We start from the raw sequence: 21,219 nt of genomic DNA, 5'->3' as shown, positions 1-21,219 counted from the left end.
CTTGGGGAAAAAAAAAAAAAAAAACAGAACAAAGCAAACAGAAGACAACTCATTTCAATAATTATGTTTCCAAATGACCTACGCAGCCTGTCATTGGTCTTGGACTGAAGCGAAGGATTCCAACCTCTGTCCCCCAGTACAGAAGAAAGTACCCCAAGAAACAGGGCACGTTAAAGAGCTTCCAGAAGATCACCTGCATTCCAGGCTCCACGAGCAGCACAGATAACTAGAATAGTCCCTGCTACTTCTCTTAGCCTACAGGAATCCCAAGTCTTGCTGCCCTCATCACATTCTGCTTTACCAGACGTTATTACTCATCATCTTACGGTAGGAAGTTATTACCTGCAGTTATTAGCCATTAGCTGTCATTACCATTAGACAATTTTAGGGGCTCCACATAATCATTCCATCGGACACGTATGAAACTTATGCTATCAATGCACGTCTTAAGGAAGAAAAAAGGGTAGCAGGAAATAAGGGTCCTTCTCTCTCACAATCCACAGAAACCCCTGGATTTAAATATATCTATACATATATTCTTTGAATATATTAACATTTAGATGGATTTTAAGGAAATATTTAGCACATACCACTTTCAACATCCACCACTATGCATTTTGCATACTTCTTTAAGCAGAGTCTAAACCAACAGATGATTTTGCTGGGAATTAGCTAAACAGATAGAAAAAGTCTATTCTGACTCTACAGCACTAAACCTAACAACTAGGAAAATTCCACAGAAAATTCACCCGTGCTAATTATAAAACCAACCTATTGGCTTCCTTCGTTGCTCCTATTCACCTAGGAACAAGATGCTCAAGAAGGACAAACAATGGAGTTGACGCTAAGTTATGAGCAGTATCTAGATCTTCCTCTGTCCCTGTTCCTGCCAGAACGCCCAGCAAGCTAGCAAAGGAAAATGCTGACATCATTTTACCCCTATGGAATTTCTCTTACTTGGAAGAATAATGAATAGCAACAAGAAGAAAAGCAATGGGGAGTGCAGACTGTGAAATCAGCAAATTAAGGTAACAGATGTTCACGGTCTCCTATTTTTCCTCTTGGGTCACATATAAATCTGTTTGCCCCTTCCCCTCCTTCTGATTCACCTGCTGATAAGCAGAAGGGCTGTGGGGTCAGGTACCTAACGCAAACATACAGAATCTGTGGTCCGAAATGATCACTGCCGCCAACGGAGCACAAAACAAGTGATTCGAGGTAAAGTTCCAGGAGCGTGTGGGAATACCTGCTAGGCAGAACATGGCGGGGATGTAAACTGCTGATGCTTTCAATGGAGCGTACAAACTGGGATGTCCCCTAAAATCCTTAGCCTTTGAACATGATGAGCATTACAGACAGACAACGCGCTACTCATCTTATCTGTTACCTACGTGCCCTCTTACATCTTGGTGTTGGGGACTGAGGGTTCTGATACGCACACAGTGTGCTGTATTGATTGGAAGGGAGGGGTTGTACGCTACCATTTTAGCATATCCATACTGACAAGAAACAGCAGATGGAGGATTAGTACAAAATAAAATCTGTAGAGTTACATGTCAAGTAACAATCAAGTTACACGTCATTTACTTTTATAGGGAATATTTTTGTCCTAAACAATAAATTTTTCAAGAAGGCTGTTTCAGACCGCCACGGATTGCGAGCAGCCTGCAATACTTGGGTTTTAAGCACTGCAGTGGAGTAGTTTGTTTTACACAATTATCTACTGAATCATCGCGAGCTCACTTTTGACAGCCAAGACACCAAATTTGATTTGCAATTTCCACTTCATCACAGGGACTGAGAAGTAATAGACGGTGTGCGACGGAAGGGCAGAAAGCAAAACGTTTAAAAGGTTTACAGGGGGGGAAATCAACTGCCTGTAACATGCTGTCCTCAGGTCCTGGACCTCCAAGCTACACCCGAAATTACACCCGGACAGAAAACACTGGAAGCACAGCAATGTCTTCTCCTAAAAGGACAAGCAACCCGTACCACTGTCACCCTTCAGCTGAGCACCGGGTACTGCAGCGAGCAATTAACACAAAGGCAGAGCGGCGGCGGGCTCCCACTTCTCCCAAACTTTCCGAGGACGGCCGGGCGTCCACCACCCGTATAATGGCCATCCCTGGGAGCAGGAGGCGGCCGGGGGGGTGCGGCCGGGGGTCTCCGGGCCGTGGCAGCCCTGCGAGGAGCTGTAACCTTCGCCAAACCTTGGCCCCCCCCGCCCCGCCCGCTGCCGCTCAGCGGCTGCGGCCCCGCCGGGCCCGCCCCGGCTGCGCAGCTCGGCGCGGCCATAGGATGCGGCTGCCATCAGTCGCCCGTCAGCACGGCTCCTCCTCCTCCTCCTCCTCCTCCGGAGGCAGCCCGAGCCTTTCTGGCCGCCTTTTGCCTTCCGTAGGCCCCTAAAGGACAATGCTGGGGGGAGGAAAAAAGGACCGGGAGGGGAGGCGCGGGGGGCGCTGACCCGGCGGGGAGGCAACCGGGGAGCGGCCCCCGGGCAGGGCACGGCCGCGGGGCTCCCCCCCCAAACCCTGCCACCCCCCTGTCCTCCGAGCGGGCTCCGGAGCCGCCTTCCTCTGCCTCTCCTCATCCCTCACCCTCCTCGTCCTCCTCCTCCTCCCGCTCCCGGCCCACGCTCACCTGCCGCCGGCTGCCCCCAGGGCTCCGCTCGCACCGGGGCGCCCCCGGCCCCGCCTCGCCGCCGGCCTCCAGCCCCCAGCCCCCCTTTTTGCTCCCCTTTCCCCCTCCTTTTCCCCCCCGTTCCCCTCCCCGGCCCCACAGCTCCTCCTCCTCCTCCCCCCCCAACCCCACACCGGGGCCGGGCCCCGGCGCTCCCCTCCTGCTCTCCTCAGCGGGTCGTTACCTGCCGTGGCGGCGCAGAGCGGGGCCCCGGGGCCTGTGGCAGGCGGAGAAGAAGAAGAAGGAGGAGGTGGAGGAGGAGGAGGAGGCGGCGGCGGGCTCCGTCCCGCTGCTGCCGTCCCCGAGCGAGGCGGGCGGGCCGGGGCCGGGCCCTGCCCCGTGAGGCGGTACGGGCGGGGAGGGGGGGGGGGAGGGGGGGCGGCCGCTCCGTCACTAGGCAACAAGCCGCAGCGCCCCGGCGGACCGCGCCGCGGGCTCCTCCCTGTATCCTTCCGCCCGCGGGGCGGCGCGGATCCCGCCGCCGACGGGCGGCTGTAGGGGTGGGACGGAGGGGAAGGGGGTGGCGGGAGCGCTGTGTGGGGACGCTGAGGGGTGGGGAGGGAATCGGGGGATTGCGATAGTTTGTCGTGACAGGGCTCGCTGGGAGGGGTTGGCGGGTGAGGGTGGTGCTGAAGGGAAGCCCGCCCGGGGAGGGAGGGTGCCGCTGGAGGCTGGGTTTCGTTAGGGAGCCGTGAAACTTCGGTTCCCTGCCATAAAATGCCGCCCGGATCGGAGCTGTAGGCGCCGCCGGGGAGTGAGGGGGTTTTTAGTATAGTACGTTGTTAGAAATGGGCCACCGCAGGACCGAAAATATGACAAAAGGCGCACCCAAGTGCTAGTTACGCGGGTTAATTGGGAAAATAATAACGCCCTTTTTGGGTGCGCATTAGGTCTGTGCGTTTCTCGGGTGTATGAGCACGTCCAGGTCAGAGGAAAGTCAATATTACGTAAGATGTCAAAGTAAGGCCTCTGTCCGTGCATAATCCGGAGGCTTGCTTTCCTTTTATTCACAGCTGAACGTGTGGTTCTCAGAGATCCGCAGCGAGGTATGTCATCGAAATTGGCCAACACTGCGCCTCTTGTGCGAACAAAATCTTCCCTCAGCCACTGGAACCAAGCTCACCTTTGAAAGATTGATGCCCGCGCCCCGGATGCAGGCCTTTCGACGAGTTAAGCCTGTACATAAAACCATGTCTCATAAACCATGAATGCAGGCCAAGGTAGTAGCTGCTGCCTCCCAGCCTCTGTTCGCGACACAAGAGCAGCATTACTCTAGTTTTCCCCTTTTTTTTTTTTAGCTAGGCTTCATCTTTTTTTAAACGTCCCTTACCAAGCACCTAATTTAGTTGTAAATTTGGCTTAGGCTAGCCAAGTAAGCCTAAGTTTTTTAAAGTTAAATAGGCAGGATTATGTGGCTACATGAGCTACTGACGTTCTCTTAAATGCTGCCGAGGCAGTAATTGATGGCATATGAACGTGGAGCCGATCAGTGCAGTTCCCTCCGAACCTCGAGCGAGTATTATGGGAAAGCTCAAAAGAGAAAGTAGTACTTTAAACCCCGTGCTGGAAGGGCAGAGTCGTTCTCTGAGCTATTTAGTGACTGTTTAAGTTATTTTCTTGTTAAGAAAAGCTGAAACTGAAAACGGAAAAGCTTGGGGGAAAAATCCTGCTGGGTGTTTTCTGCTGAGTCACTCCACTGGTTTATCAAAAGCATTTCACCAACAATGTAATACGACTCGCGCCAATCAAAATCAAATCTTTTGTTTGTGAGCTCAGAATCTGAATTCCCCTTTTGAAGGTAGAAATAACATAGTAAAATGTGGGACACCTGGGATTTGTCTGTAGTAAAAATTGGCTCCGGTTTAAATCAATCTCCACGTGGTCTCCTGCACGTATTGTCAGTGTATTAGTAATGTATATCACTAGTACAAATCCACTTCCCTTATTTAACCCTTTCTATAGTTTTCTTCTGCCAAAAGCTCCGTGGAAGGGCCAGATGCTCCGAATATCAGGGTCCTCCTAATGGAAGAAGCCAGAGCATGCAAACAAATGGCAGGTTATTCTGAATATTCACGTAGTTGCTGTGTGACATTTCAAATCAAGTCCTGGCTTCGTGGTCAGATCTAAGGAATACTGATAGTGGATTTGTTTGTTTGTTTGTTTGTTTTCTTGTTGTTGTTTTTTGTGGGTTTTTATTTTCCTAACAGCCAACCAGATTCTGGTCTCCCTTTGGCAAGCATTTCAGAAACAGCTGGTACATGACCATATGCCATCCTGGCAGTGCTGTGAGCTTATTTCCCACTTGTCCTCCTGGTCAATCAGACCTGCTCCAAGGACAGCTGGTCCCTTGGCATGTGAAGCAGCTAATGAACTTTTTCTCTGAAAAGCTGTAAGGATAGAACATGCTAACTCCAGTCAGTGGCCTTTCCTTTCAGAACTGCTATCAAAGGTGGAAGTTCTCTAAGGGAATGTTTTGTGTTGCCCCTCTGTGACAATCTATACTAACTACTTGGGTGTGTACTGTAGGTAACAACATGTGTTTGGAAAATCAAGACGAAATGATTTGTGCTGAAAAGAATGCTGAACCGGCTGAATGACTGACAGATTTTTGCCTTTAGCCGTCAGCCTCAGCAAGTGCCACTGTTTCCCTTTTTCATTCTGACCCCTGCTGGAAAGGGTCTCCAATGAATTTTTATTTTTTTTTTAAATGTATATAAGGTTCACCATGTAGTATTTTTTCCTGTTCAGGAGTATACTAAAGGAGGAGTTGCACAGCAATTCAGCATTACAATAATCGTGGCTTGTAAGCATTTTACCATCAGACACACATCTTACTTCCTTGAAATTGGTCAGTTTATAATATTCTCTAAAATTTCCTGCTAGGTGCAATAAAAAGCCGATTTTCCCTGAGCAGGGGTTCTGTATCTGTTAACTTTGAAATTCATGATAACCAATCAGTCCCCTATTGTTCACACTTCATAAACTGTTCGTATAAAATGCTTGATAGAAACAGTCTGCGCATTCAGCATTTTAGAAATGGAGACAGAGCAACGTCCGTAAGGGAATAAATGTAGTCTAAGAACAAAAAAGATCACCCAAGTTTGCAAGATCTAAATCCAAATATATACAGAAATTTGTAGATAACTTTAAAATCCAGAAAATGGATGGACCTTAATGTAAAGTGAAACAAGGAATGTCCAACAGATACGTGACGCGTTTTATTGGATATCATAATGTACAGCTTAAGAAGTATATAATTATCTTTTTGAAATTACTTTGCTTAATTGCATGAAGGCTTGCATAACTTTTTTACTACTCTTCACGGTCAGTTTCAGGTTTTGAGTGAAGACTCATGCAAAACGTTCACACCTCCCAGAAGTAATTACTAGGTACAAATGACACATTCAAAAGGCATTCCTCAGCACTAGATCAGGTTTCAGATTCCTTTTTACTGACCCCTCTTTCACTGCATGGTGGATAAGCAAGCTGTAGATACCCGCAGCAGCAGAGGGCCATTGGAACCAAGCTCACTTTCTTACTAGCATTAAGGACCTCATCTACATGAATGGAAAGTAGTGCTAAATTTCAGTAGGATCTGTATTAGGCCAGTTAGACCTTTTTCCTTCTAGACTTTGCTGTAACAGGTTTCAGGTGAGTCACTTGAAAAATCAACTTCATAGTTCAAAGTTGTTATTTTTTTTCCTATTTAATTTGACTACATTGCTCTAACCTCAAAATGTACTTTTACTTTTTCTGAACAAAAACTGCCCATAGGAAACTGCCTCAGAAATTGCAGGGTAGGCAATTAGGTTGGGTTCTGTAATAAAAAAGAAAGTCTGGGTTTGGTGTTGGTATTTCTTTCCTTCTTTCTTACTTTTTTTTTTTTTTTAAACATCCTGCCTTGGTGTACACTTGCCGTTTTTCATCCTGCAGCACTAGCAGGTGGGAAACCCTAATAATACCTTGAGAAGCCTTTGGGAAGTCCAAAATAATACATGCACAGGCCTCTGTCACAACATGCTGCTTTGCACCTAAAACAGACCACCTGAAGTCTACTGTAAGAACAGTTGTGAAAGCACTGTGATAATCGCCTACACTTTGGACAAACAGCCAAGCAGTACAAAAGATAAAGAAAATGAAACCTTTATACCACATAATGAGTGTAAAAGTCCAAGTGCCTAGATATAAGCATTTGAAACAATTAAACCAAGGATCAGCTTTCACTAGGGATGTAATGAAAATGGTACAGAAAGTACAGTGTTATAAAAGTGAAACAATTTCCACAAGTGGTGAAATACAAAGCAAGTATTACATGTGATTGCATTTCAAGGACAGTCACTATAAAATATACCAATGTCTCAAAATCTGATCTTTTTTTTTTGTAATGCGTATGTAGAAAAACATGAAGTCGTAATGAGGTACTAATTCAATTGCATTATATTTGTTGCTACATCAGCTATTGTCAAGCCATTAAGTTAATTACATGTTAAGTTTTAAACTAGATGAAACACATTATGACATCTGTTTTTTCCTATTTACTACAGCATTCCAGAATTACCATGTTGGAAATGTCTGAGGTTTTGGCAGCTTGCTGTCTTACAAATAGTTCATGAATACAATTAACCATCCTTGAGTAGCCTGCAGCATCAGCATCCAATCCTTGCCTTACTCGTCAGAAATATAATTATTGTTCCCCAGTAATTCCGCCAAGCATTTTTTTCATATATTGGCCATATTTTCAGTCAGTGAAAATGCTGAGAATAGAGTTGGTTGCATTATACTAGCTGCCGATCTGGCCATACATTTTCGAATGAAGACTTTAAAAAGACAACTATACTAAGAGAGTTATTCAGTCTCTATTAATGATTTACATGAAATTAAAAGTGAAATAAACACATGAAAATATATCAAGTTCTTAAAGCACCGAAGATGATATTCGTTTTATCCAAAACACGTATTTTCTTAACATGGTATTCTGTCACATACCCTGGTAAAAGCAAAGATCCTTTGTCTGTTAAAGGCTTATTGTTGTGGTACTTTGACATTATGTTTTAGCTGATCAAAAAAAAAAAAAAGCTTTTTTATCTGATCCTATGGTAGAAAAACTGCAAAACAAAAATACTGCTTGTTTTCAGATACTTTTAAAAAATGAAATCCATGTTTTGAAATCCGTGGCAGATAAGTGAATCTGTATGCATGATTTATAGGCTGTAATAAACTTATGCTTTTTCTGTGTATTTCTTTCTTTGAGCTAACTGTTTTATCTGTGCAGAAGCAGGAGGGAGAATGGTCATAGATGTGACTGATAATCTGAAAAGTGCTGCCATTAAAATAACTAATTTCACATATGTTGGAGAAGCATTAAGAGTGGCTGATTGATGCCAGCAGCCGTTACAAAGAGTTCGTATAGAATAGGGAAAAAAAAGTCAATTTTGACAAAAGCAGTATTTTAAAAAGGGGTAGTGAATCCCAACCAAAAATCATTTACTATTTTAATCTTGGAAAAAACATTTCAAAATACCTGCTGAGATCTAATACCTGATTTTCCAATACTGTAACTACACCAAGGGGAGTTTTCCAGCTTGTGTGATTGACTGCAGGGCTGTCAGGCTGAAACAGAAAGAATTGAGCAGCAGGAGCGAAGGAAAGGATGTTTTTCTGTCAAGAAGTAACTAATGTTTTGATACTTTTCAACCACACTGATACCCCTCTAAAATATCTTTTGTGATAATTTGCTTTGTAATTCTAACTGAATTATATTTAGAGGCTCATTTGAAGATTTACTTGATGGCACTTGTTAAAAGGAGCAAAACTATCTGACTTTCCAAGGCTATTTTGGATCTGGTATTTACATTATAAAAGTGTTTTCTCCCAAGAAAGGTCTCTCTGTTGAGACGAAAACTGCTGCTTTCTGGATTTGATGTTGAAATTGGTGTGTCTTTTGAGTTTGATACTATTTTAATACCCACTCCCGAGGGACAAAAAGCAGGCATAGCTTTAACTGGCTGATTGAAAATTCTGTCTTGATGTGAAAACAACAACAATACACATTTTGGCAGTTGAAGAGGTTGTGAAATAAAGGAATGGTTAAATGTCTAGAACCAGCCAGCCTCCCCAGGCATAGGGAAGGCGTCAGTCTTTTCACCTAATACAGGAACATTTTATTTTTATTTTTTTTTTCTTTGAGGCTGACTGTAGGTCCGGATAGAGCTAAACCAGGAACATACCCTGATCAGGTAGCACAAGGAGGAGGCACTGTAGTCCAAGCTAATGCAGTGGAGGGGTACCAGAGGAGAATATTAGATGCCAGATTTGGGACAGAACTACAGATCACAGATAGGAATATACTCCTGTGAGAGGGATCACTTAGATTTTATTTATCGAAGGGGTATAATGAATGCAGTATCATTAAATAAGAGAACTGCTTCTTACAAGTATTTTCTCCCTAAATGTCAGTGTCGATATTCAGAGGGGTGAATATGAATTGACAGTCAAGAGTATCGCTTCTTGGCTTGTTGCAATATTTTGGTTTTTGAGATTTTTCTTTCTGGGAGCATACTTTCACAGAGGCATGTGCTTCTGCACAGTGAACGGTACTTCACTGCAACGTTTTTTTCAGGGAGGAAATGAAATCCTTCCTTAAGAAAAAAGCTGAAAAGCCCATGCATCACTGTTGTGCATAAAAGTTATTTCTGTATCTGGACATGAAACACCGCAGTGCCAAAAATACTATGGCAAGATTTCTTTCACAGTCAATGAAAAACTGTAAGCCCTTGTAAAAAGGAATTCAGTGCACCTGTACGAGGCACTGGCATCTCTGCCACAAGTGCATTGGACCACCAGCTGATTCAGGAGTCCCCTATACTGAAGTGGAGATCAACTTGGAGCTCATCAATGGAAAATGGTATTGAAATCATCTGAAGAGTTAGCAGATTTGGCCTTGCCAGAAGCGTCTTTGGCCACCAAGAAGTTTTTAGGAGTAAGTAGAATGTCAAAGAATATCAAAACAGACCCAAACTCCCTATCTCCTGCTGCTGAAAATACTCCTTTGAAATGAGAAGTTTGGGATGCAAGTTCTATTTCCAGTTTATTCAAGTCCATAATGGAAAATGTAAATATTATCCCTAGCTCATGAATTACTGCGAGTTACCAGGAGGGCAGATGTGGACCTCATCCTAAGCTATTCTCTCAGCTGCTGGTGAGAGCAGTCTTCTGGAAGAGCTCTCTCCACAGGCAGGATAAGACTGCTAATGTCAACTGGGAGCACTAAATGGATTTTGAGCTAAACTCAGTGCTGTTTGTGGGAATGGGCTCTCTGGGGATGAGTTTAGACACTTCTTTCTCAATTACAACTTTAAGAGTTCATTTTGGGATACGTCTAAGTATCTGAGAGTCTCTGTAGAAGATTTTGCAGTCCAATGTGGAAATTTTAGTAAGATTTAAGCTCTTCCTCGGATAATAGGAGATCTGACTAGCTCTCTTGGATTTAGGCACCATGCAGACCAGAGCTAGTAGGAAAGAGCTAGTAGGAAGACCACTGAGCAGAGATAGGCTGTTATAACTGAAATGTGTTATTTGCCCTTTCTTTTTAAAGACATGCACATTTGGAAAAGTGTGGAAGGCAGCTTCCCTGAACACAGTCACTCAGCTTTTTGAGTGAGGGGGTAAATTCCCATAGTTCGGATTCACCTCTTTAAGATATTTGATAGATTTGCTGTGCCTATGTGCACTATTTCTTCTGTGAATGAGGTTAACCATATAATAGTAGTCTTCATGTTCCTTGTTTCTTAGATTTAGCATTGTCTAATAGCTTACCGTGCAGTGATATAAGACATTCAGCTCTGATTTCTTTTCAGCATACTCATTAACTGACTTTTCTAGACAGTCACTGCTTGTCATTACTTGTGGCAAGGGAGTTTTGAAAACTTATATGAGCTACTGACAGAAAGAACTGTCCCACTGGTTTTACAAAGAAAACCTAATATACATATAGCTAATTAAATTAGCAATAGCTAAGCTGAAATTTAACAACTGCCTGATTTCACCCGTGTTAGCGGTCTCATCCAAAGTCAAGACCAGTGCTTAGGTTTTTCTGTGATTGTTCTCAGATGTTGAGTGCGTGATTGCAAATATTCTGCTTGCTCTAGTTACATGAAATGATAACAAACTTCCATGATTTGTTACATTTATTTTATTTATTTATATTTTTACCCATAAATGCAGAGAACATTCTATCTGCACGCTTTTTTCTGGCTCACCATCCCATTTCAGGTGTCCACTTGACATGTCTCATAGAGGGTAGCTAGGCCTTCAGTTTGTGCAGTGGCAGGTTAAATCAGCATACTTCTTTGCTTGTCATGTTGATTTTGGAGGAATTTCTTTTTAATTCTGTAATGATTATGTTCTCCAATGCACTTCTCTTATTTTCTGTGGTGGTAGGTTTTGTAATGTCAGCTGATATTATATTCCTTTGGCACACCTATCATTTGCATGCACATAAGGCACTGAAGGTGCTCATTATTTTCAGCTAACAAGTAATCTTGTTCCCACTTAATTTGAAATACATTGTTCTTTGTATCCTAATTTTGGCTGTTACAGTTACTTGCCTCATTGCATTTGGATTACACTGCACTGTGTTTTAATACATCATATTTAAAACCTGCAAGATAAAACATCACAATAAATAGGGATGTAGATACAACTGCAATGGAAACATTACGGCAGCTAGGGAGGTTACCGTGATTCATCACCTGTCAAGTGTACTTCATCATAGGCACAGTGGGCAGTGTGGGACTGCTCCATTGAGTAGAGGCTCTGTGTCTCTGCCGGTCTCGCCAGGCTCTCAGTCTCCTCAGGGCTGAACAGAGAGGGCTGTACCAACATGTTCCTGAACTCACGACAACGGAGTGAGCTCAGCTTGTCTCTACAGACAAGCTCTTGTGCTAATACTATTGCAGCAGCAACCCGTCCTCAGAAGGAGCTGGGAGGGTTCATCGAAGGTTCATGCACCTGCATTCTCCACTTTTTTAATGCTGGAGGACAAATACGTACACCAGTCTCTGCTTGCCAAGTGATGGCAAACCACTCCTTCATGTGGAAGCAGCAACTTCTGCTGAGATTCATGCACCTTCTGAATTAGTCATTTCCTTTCATCTCCACTCCAAGCTTGTACAAGATGGTAATGATGGTACGAGAGGAATTGTCCTGTGGGCTGTATTTGGCTTGCACAACACCCACGGTAGTGTATCATATTTGCAGACAGTATCAGTTACTGTTTGCAGTGGCTAAATGTCTCAGGAAGAGATGAACATAATGCCAACAAAAGAAGTAAGCTTCATAATTTAAGTTATCTAGTTGGGAAAGTTTTACCACATACAGCTGTAAATGCTGTTTTCTTCCTGCGTAAGGGTTGTTTTGCTTTCAGTCCTTTTTCCAACATATAATGGAAAAAAAACCCCAATGTGTATGCTACAATGTAAGGGAGTCCACAAGAAGTCATAACAGAATGCTTATATTGTATTGAAAAACTTTCACTGAAAAACTTGCTCTGAAGATAAGTGAAAAATGTGGTCTGCATTTAGTTTTGCAGTAGAGAACATACACTGTAAGTCTCAATGCCGGGAAGGGCTCTTGGGGGAAGGACCATACAAGCTCTTTCTGAGCCTATAGCATATATATGTTTCCCACCTCCAGAATTCTGCCATTTAGGTTGTGGACTTCTAGAAAGCACAGAATAACAGTGATACAGCACATTTTCAATACAGCAAAATGTTAGAGGTGAAACTATACTGAGACGAATCTACGGTTAATATAAAAAAATCCCTTACTCCCCTGGGAAGAAGAAAATACTGGTTGCAAAGTTTGTTGCAAGGTCCATAAAAATAAAAGCATATATACATAAATGTACATTAATATGTTAGTATACATACATGTCTAGAAATTATGCTGGTATTTCAGATAGGAGCGTTGAATGGTATGTCTGGGCATTTCTCAGTATACATGTACATCATTTCCATGTGTGTTTCAAGAGATTGACTGAATTCTTGAAGGTGAATGATAAGGGAGTGTGGGTTGTGGAGCACTAAGATAATGCAGAGAGTCACCTGCAGGGTATGAAAAGGGTGGAGCTACTAAATTTAATATGTCAGACCTCACAGAAGTTGAATATTTAAGTTGTCTCTGTGTCATTTAATACATTTTTCAGCATCTCATCATCTCTTAGATCTCTTTTGGTGGATTGTCTGAAGACTGTGCCCCAGTAATATTGAAATACCGGTTTAAAATGTCTGAAGATTGTGTCCCAGTCATAGTGAAATACTGGTTTACAATGATAAATATTCCTTCAGGAGTACATGCTGTTAAGCTGCTCTTTTAAAAACTGAAGTGTATACTGAGACTTAAACATGTGCTGAGATATCCTTGATTTCTCTGGGATTTAATCACAGGTTAAAGCGGTTTCTTGAACACGGGCCGGTAAAAATAAACAATTTATAGCTAATTGAGAAGGAGGAACACAGACAGTTAAGATTTTGGTCTGCTCTTGTCATCCATACACACATGTTGAAAATGTCATTTTCATATAAATCTGGACAAAATTAGAGCTCTTTAAAAGGAGTTCATAATTTGCATAAGGTTTTCAGTAATAGCACAGGACAAGATTAAGGGATACAGGTAGGAAATCTGTAAAAGAGAGAAAGGAGTACATCAGAGCCTGCATCTGAACTTAGAAGTCATTGAATTTGGAGAATTAATTCAAACCTATTCTCTACAGCAAACATGATTTGGAATGGCCAGTAGACACTGGGATGATATCCAAAAGCCAATTAATAAAACAAAAGCTATTCATGTATTTAATGACATGCATCCTGGCAAACAGCTTAGTAGAACTGATACTGATAAAGCCAATGGAGCATGGTTATCAGTATTCAAGACTATACCTTAAATATTGGAAGGATTTACCTGGACTTGCAGAATGAACATTTTCCATACCTAAGGGAGTTTCTACTTTATAGAAAATAATGCATTAATACAATTCAAAGATTCGGTGCCATTTAAGAGAATTTCTTACATATACCAAGAGTATGGGAAATATGAAAAAGGAAAGGATCAGTCCATTATGAAATACTTTAAATAACTTGAAAACCAAAAACAAAAACACATGCATCCTTTAGATTCTTCTCTGTGCTATTCCAATAAAAATAGATTATAAACATTTCAAATATTAAGAAAGTATTACTAATATGTGCAACTTTAGCCAGTATATATAAAACAGAGGCAATTGTAAAAGCGAAATAGAGGCAATTCCAAGTAAGCAAGTGTAGCTAGTCACCCACACATACCATGCAAAAAAATAGGACTAGCTTTTGTTTCCTTTGTTCCAGTTTAGTGCTGCTTACATTTGACCCCTTACAGAACCAAAGCAGTGTGACTGAGCCCAAATGTGATCTTGCAGTGGCAGAACAGGCTGCCTGGAACTTACTTATGGGAACACCTCACAATTCCAATCCTGAAAATATCTTCACATATGATTTTTTTTTCTGTATCTGAGATTTACATAAAGATGTGCCACATGCCAGATAATTATCCAAATAAAAACTCTTTTTTTTTTTTTTTCAGTTTAACTGTAGTAAATTTACTACTAAGGGACAGCAAGGAACAATGGGCTCCAAATCTTGGCTCAGTTTATTAGATCCCACGTCTGTGTACTGTTTTCTTGTTTCCAAGCGTGCTGTATGTCCTTCCCAGCTGCCAGGCAGTGCATGATGCATTCAGTTCACTGCTTCACAGGACACACCTGGTTACAGTGTCAGAAACAAGGTTACTCGATGATTCAGCCTAATGGAATTACTGGTCGCAACTGGTAATGGAGTTACTCGCAGCCATCACTCTATAAACACATGAGGAGGGGAAACTTCAAAAAGAGGTAATTCTGCCAAGCAGATCAATTGTGTCCATTTGGGTATTTGAGAGAGTAAATTGGAAAAAAAAAAGTGTGTTTGATTGAGGTAATCTGTATGAAAATTTGTGTTTTCTTTTACAGGGACTTTTTACAGAAATTAATACCTCAAACTGAAAAATTGCATTCAAGAATTTGGAGCTTTGAACTTCATCTGAAATCCAGATTCTGATTTGGAGCCAAAATTAGCAAATTACCTAACAATCAGAGCTGCAGCTTCTTCCTTTAATGGTGGCTATTGCACAAGCAAAGGAAAAGGTATTGGAGCTAATAGCAATTCCCCAGCTAATATGTAACACTTTGTCATGTTACTCCCCAGTGTGCTCTACAAATTGGCCTTCTCTCATTTTATGGAGGAAGAAAGAGGCGCAGAGAGATAAGGTGGTTTCCTGGAGGCCTCGGAGCAGGCCGGAGGCAGCGCCCATGCCTCCTCGGCCTAGTCCTGCGGCCTTGTCTGCCGGCACCCGGGTGCTCACTGGTCACCATGAGCAGACAAAAACCTTCTGTAGACAGTGTGCATCACCTTTCACCGTCATGCAGTGTGTTTCTCCTTTGTATATGTGTATATCCCCTTGCTTTCTCAGACTGGAAGAACAAGGAAAAAATCCCTTCAATTTTCAAGATGAGAAAGTGGAGCATTGTAGTAAAATTAGTGCTGGCAGGAACATTTATCCCTCTGTGACCTTTCCCTGTTTCCTTTAAATGAGCAGCTTCTCTCCCTGCAGTCTTTGTGATTCCCTCTTTGTGCCTGTTCAAAGAATCAGTTGAGACTGATTCAAGCACTTTCACAGGCAGCAGCCAGACGAATACATTGCATTTCACTGAGCTGCAAATGCTGGTTAAGTCACAAGATGCTCAGACATGAAAGGCTCTATCTTAAACAAGGGACATGTTCGCTTCTCTTTTCTCCTCCTCTTTCCTGTGTGTGAGAGGGGTAAGATTCACTTATTATCATTTATTTGTGGAACGGGGAATCTGATCTCTTCATAAGTCATGTAGCAATTTAACTATCTGAGCTGAGTAAGCTTTTACAACCCATTTAATTGTACTGTTTAAATTGATGTGTGGTTATACTGGTATGAAGGTGTTTTACACTGTCACTGTTTTTCCTTCTGCTAAGGAAAATATGAGCTACGGTCATGGAATCATAGAACTATAGAACAGCTCGGGTTGGAAGGGACATTAAAGACCACCCAGTTCCAACCCCCTGCCATGGGCAGGGACACCTCCCACCAGACCAGGCTGCCCAGGGCCCCATCCAGCCTGGCCTTGAACACCTCCAGGGATGGGGCACCCACAGTTTCTCTGGGCAACGTGTTACAGTGCCTCACCACCCTCTGAGTGAAAAATTTTCTCCTAAATTCTAATCTAAATCTCCCCTCTTAGTTTAAAACCATTCCCCTTTGTCCTGCCACTGTCTGCCTGAGCAAAAAGTTGCTCTCCATCTTTTTTATAAGTCCCCTTTAAGTACTGAAAAGCTGCAATAAGGTCACCCCAGAGCCTTCTCTTCCTCAGGCTGAACATCCCCAGCTCTCTCAGCCTTTCTTCATAGGAGAACATGTAATGACACAGTGCCACCTAAATTGGAGAAGTACAGCTTTAACTGTAGAAATATAGTCAGGTCAGCACAACTTTCTATCGTAAACGAGGCCTATATTGCACAGCCAAGGCTAGATTGCTCCCTTTTTCAAAAGGTCTGCCTACAGAATATGCACAACCAGTGTAACTAGTTGTGTTTTAATAAATAGTAATGATATGTGTCTAATTACAACAGCACGTCTAGGCATTTCCTGTAGGCCTCTCGCAGGGTGATGAGGCGCTCCTCACCTCACCACACAGCCACAATTACAATATACATAATTTCAGAGCTATGGACTGCTGGCAAGTAAGCACTGTCCATCTAGAAGAAAAGCATTGTCTGCAATTGCTTTCAAGGGCTCAGCCAGGCAAATGTTTACTCACAGGCACAGCTTTTATGACCATGAATAGTCCCCCTGATTTCAAAGGGATTATGTCTGGTAGTAAGTATTTGCAGAATCAATGCCTTAATCAGCATGCTTAAATGTTTAATTTTGTCTCTCCAAACATGTTTGCAGGATGCTAAACTAGTCTCATGATTCTCTACATGCAGGTTAGCTCCTCTTTTGGAAGTGCACTGCATTTCAATTTTTAAAAAGCTCAGGCAAGCAAAACCCACTGTTGCACTTACTACAAGGTGTATCACGGTGTTTCGCGATGGATATAGTAGTCAGAATATCGCACAGGCAAATACGTCAATAGGAATGTGCAAATAATCAGATATAAAAGTGCAAATAATCAAATGACATTGTTCCAAAATCTTGTCGAATAGTGGGATCTGGAAACTGGAGGTTGGATTGATTGCTAGAATGAACAGATACCATTCACTGACGTCAAAGGCTAAGGTAAAATGGAAAAAAATCAAGTAGAAAATCAGGCTTTTGTGGAAAGAAAAAAGGCCACTAATTTTTTTTTTGATATTTTTTTTTTCCTCCTCTTTTCTTAACATGTGGCCTGTTCTGGTTTTGCCCTGTTGTCTTGCTGTTATTTTTTCCTTTCTCTATACCCTTTTAATACTTCTGTGCAGCGCTAAATCCAAAGAATCAGTTTTGTCTGTTACTACAAAATCTGTGTGGTTTGTTGAGTGCTCCCATCTGCCAAAAATCAATGACAGGACTTTGGCTCTTAATGTTTCCCCCTAATGCTTAAACTGTTATAGATCACTACAAAATTTAGCCACAAAGGTGCTCAGCTTCCTCCTTGTAAGAGGAAATGCCCTTGAAGGTATCTCGAGCCCTTTCCAAGGAGCTCCAGGAAGACAAATGGTCTATGCTGTCCAAATTGATCTGCTGCAAATCTTGCATCTCCTTCTTACCTTCTGTCATCCACTAAGCCTCAGTGTGCACCTGCGAATTCAGTCAGGCACCTGATGGCTGGCTGTGTAGGTGAGAAATTCAGACACATGTGATAGCTGGGACCATACCTGAGCTCCACCTCTCTGTAAGCATGGGTGATGCCCATACATTCCAAAAATGTGTTGAGACCTCCACGCTGAAGATGTACTTGGTGTGCAGCACCTGGGTTATGAACACAATTTTACATTTCGGCAGTGTGATTAAAAACAGAGTCACAGCTTTCTCGAAATTTTCTAGAAAATGTTGCAGAGAAGGTAGAGTTATCCTACAGCAGCTGGAAATTACATGAACCTAATTGTGTCTTTATTTACAAAATGTAATAATGAAAATCAAAATCCACAGTACAATCAATACATGTTGCCATTGCTCTCATTAATGTATGCACATAAATAAGAGTACAGGGAGAAACTGTATGTATATATGATGAGGTTAGTACTTCACTTGGTGTTTTCACTGCTGAGATATACTACCAATAAACATCATTTAATGTTAATAAAGTAACATTAATAATTTAAAAATGGGAACTGCTTACTAGCAGCACTTCAGTAAAAAAGTATTTGAAGATTATAGAAGAAGAAAGGCACAGATGAGTCAACAACATATTGCTGCACAAAAGCAAACATCCTATGAGGTGGTATTTAGATGAGTGTTTCATTTAAGTAAAACCAAACAATCCTTTCACACTACTCACCATGTTAAAGGTCTGAACTTAAAAATTAATTGTGTCTGTTTTTGTAGATCAATGAGAGCAAGAATCCAAGTAAGAGCAACAGGACTCATTGCCTTCCCTGGTTCTTCAGGACCAGAACCACTAACTGAGATGCTGCAGAGAAATTTACTGTGCGCATTTTTGGATCTAGATGATTTGTGTAAGTGTTGGATGTTCATAAACTAAGCAGGGAGTGAGATATTATTGACCTACATGCCACTGAAAGTATTTACACTTGGTGAAAAATATAATGACCACCCTGTTCACAAAGCAGCACAGACCTTGCATAAACTGGGGCTGAAAATTTAAGGGTCTCTATAGCAAGAGCGACTTAGAAAGAGATTATATTGGGGCAGTGCTGAAGTAGCAAGGCATCTCTCTCCTGGCCAAGATTGTCAGAGGCAGCAGCGTACAATAGGAGATTAGACGAGGAGCCAACAGACTGAATGCAAATCCTTCTGTTATTGACCCACTCAGCAGTTGTGTTAAGGTCAGTGTTTCTCTCTCTTTCCCTTCCCACTGTACTTCTTGTCTTCTCCTTTATGTATTTTGACCTTTTTGCCACCTTTGACTTTTATTTCTTTGGAGCCTGCCGATCTTTCCCTGTGTTTCCCCAGCGTTTAGCACAATGAGTCTCTGAGACCTTGTACGACACTGTAGATGCTACTGCAGTAGTAATTTAGCAGGGAGGAAATGAATTTCTTTCACAGGCAGAGAAATTATCCCAAATATATATTAACATCTGAGACTTGAATTTTAACAAATGGCTCTCTGCTTCTGCGGCATCCACTTCAGCATGCCATTGACTTCACAGTAAGTATGCTGCAGACTGAAGCTATACATATGCTGCAGACAGCTTTCCTTTGGCTGCATACTGCAGAAGTTAGACTGGCATTAACAGCTGCCTGCAGCACAGGTTACAGTAAAGTGTATCATGTTCACATCATCATTACATACCTTGGATTCCTCTGTAAGCCTCAAGTCTGGGGGTGAGGAGAGCCCTTTGGACCATAAATATATTAGCTTGCCACAGTGAACTATGTAGCTCTGTCTTTCAGCTAAGAAAAAAAAATACTTTTATTCCACAGATGTATTATTGAGACTGCTGAAGAGCAAATCAAGACGTGATTTTCTCCTTTGTTACAGAAACTTGGAGACATTTCTGTCTGCCACAGATATTACAAATATTCTTAATGCACCTACATCTCTGAAGCAAGGTTAAGTGTAAATCTTCATTCACAATGCAACTTGGATAATTAACAAGTGTGCTTACAGCTAAGTGTGCAATAAAATAGTTCATTATTATTCATTATGCAGTTTGTAGAGGGCTGGCAATTCTCTTAAAGGGAATAGGAGCAAGGCTGTAGAAACAAGAGGTAATTATTAGAAACCTATGGAAAAGAGAGCTGTGGCTTTTATGATGCATGAACGCTATGGCTAAGAAGTGGACCGAAGGGACAGAGGGTCAAAGATGATTAGGAAAAGAAGCATGCTGCTTTTACATGGGGAAGCATTTGCAGAAAATTAAAAAAAAAAAAGTTTCACTTTCCTTAGTACAGTATCTTAGTACAGTATCCTTAAAAAGGCCCCAACAAACATTAGGGAAAAAAAAAAAGCATGAACATAGAGGTGGGAATCCATCTAACTGAGCATGGACCCTTTTTTTTTTTTTTTTTTTCTCCATCAAAGTTCAATATGAAGTTAGGAGGTAAAGATTTTTAAAGATAATGTGTATTTGAAACTAATTGTGTCCACAGCTACAAGAATAAGTTTGGCATAAGCAGAAACGCTTCATTGCCTTTCCTGATATGGGAAGCAGGGCATGACACAGATGTCTCTGACTGAAAACAAGTTCTCTTTTTTTTTTCTCATTTGCTGTCAAAGTTTAACAAACTTATTTGCATTCACTTCTCTCAAGTTTTCTGATAGTTGTGTCACTTGCAGGCAAACCTTTGTGACATGAAATGCAGCAGTCAGCTCATCAGCACTACAAACTCTGAGTTGCACCACTTGCTGCAAAAAAATAAGCAGGAGATTAAACAAATTCTGAATATAGGATATTAACATGTTTGTTTGTACTTGGAAATCATCACCAGTTTTGAATCTTCCCAGAGAAATTGCCCTGCAAAGCAATTTCCCCCCCGAGACTCAGCACGCTGCTTCTGCATCATTCCCAATCCCCGCTAATCCTGGGCACAAAAAGCCCACGCAGCCGCTGCGTGCTGCTGCGGAGCACGGCGCTGCGGTCACAGGGATGGACCTGCACGGTGGCTTTTCACCTTGGTATATTGCCTTGCATCAAACGAATCACGTCCAGAGCTTAAAAACACTCATCTGCAAACAGTTCAGTTAATAGGAGGCACCCTGCTGCCACATGCAGACCGTTCTGCAGCAAATGGCAGGGGTCTGCAGGTTCAGCCTGCGCTGCAGCTCGGCCGTGAGCACCTCTTGCAAAGCGAGGACACCAACCCCTCCGGCAGGGTATGCAGAAGTTAATTCCCAAAGCAGTGCTGCTAATTGCTTAGTGTACTTGAACAGGTGGAAATTAGTAACTCAACTTTTTGTCCGATGGCATTTGCAGAAAGATCCCCTGCAAATGTTCTCAGCCCGTGCTGCTATTGCTACCCCACTAATGATGTGCAGCGCGGTGGCTCTGAAAGGCACCGGTCATAAATCAGCTGCCGGCTGCGAGGGTATCAGTGACCCTAGAAAAATGTGCTCTGCTGGGGGACGGGGGAGGACACCAGAGATAGCTGCTTGCTCTTTCTAGTCGATTAGACATCCAGAGCCCTACAAGTACAGCTGGCCTTGTCATATGCAACATGCCAAAGCCAAAGACGGCTGAGCATGGAGAGCTGCTCTTAGCTCATGATGTGTGGTCCTAGTCCTGCGAGGGATCTGCGAGCACGAGCTTCCTGATCCCTGCAAGAGTACATGAGGGA

The 21,219-nt window shown here is 42.4% G+C and overlaps 1 protein-coding gene and 2 long non-coding RNA genes across 5 annotated transcripts in view; 2 read left to right on the top strand and 1 right to left on the bottom strand.

Annotated features, from left to right (window-relative positions):
• KIAA0232 overlaps window positions 1–3,000 on the bottom strand; it is a 67,664-nt gene extending 64,664 nt beyond the window's left edge. For 2 of the 3 annotated variants that reach the window (XM_083834467.1, XM_083834470.1), the window contains exon 1: window positions 2,864–3,000. The gene's annotated coding sequence lies outside the window, so the exon portion shown is untranslated. Of the gene's footprint in view, window positions 1–2,640; window positions 2,736–2,863 lie in introns of those variants that run through there. The other variant, XM_083834468.1, reaches the window with a different exon arrangement.
• On the top strand, window positions 2,888–7,916 carry LOC310898876. Its single transcript, XR_014583816.1, has 2 exons — window positions 2,888–3,026; window positions 3,693–7,916. It is a non-coding gene; the product is annotated as an uncharacterized lncRNA (long non-coding RNA).
• Window positions 7,917–13,724: 5,808 nt separating this feature from the next.
• Window positions 13,725–19,928, top strand: LOC310898874. Its single transcript, XR_014583815.1, has 3 exons — window positions 13,725–14,602; window positions 14,720–14,893; window positions 18,307–19,928. It is a non-coding gene; the product is annotated as an uncharacterized lncRNA (long non-coding RNA).
• Window positions 19,929–21,219: the final 1,291 nt, after the last annotated feature.

This window comes from Anser anser, assembly GCF_964211835.1.
Source record: "Anser anser genome assembly, chromosome: 4".
Classification (NCBI taxonomy): Eukaryota; Metazoa; Chordata; class Aves; order Anseriformes; family Anatidae; genus Anser; species Anser anser.
Note: the sequence above shows the minus strand (reverse complement) of the source record. Positions and strands in the feature narration are given on the sequence as shown.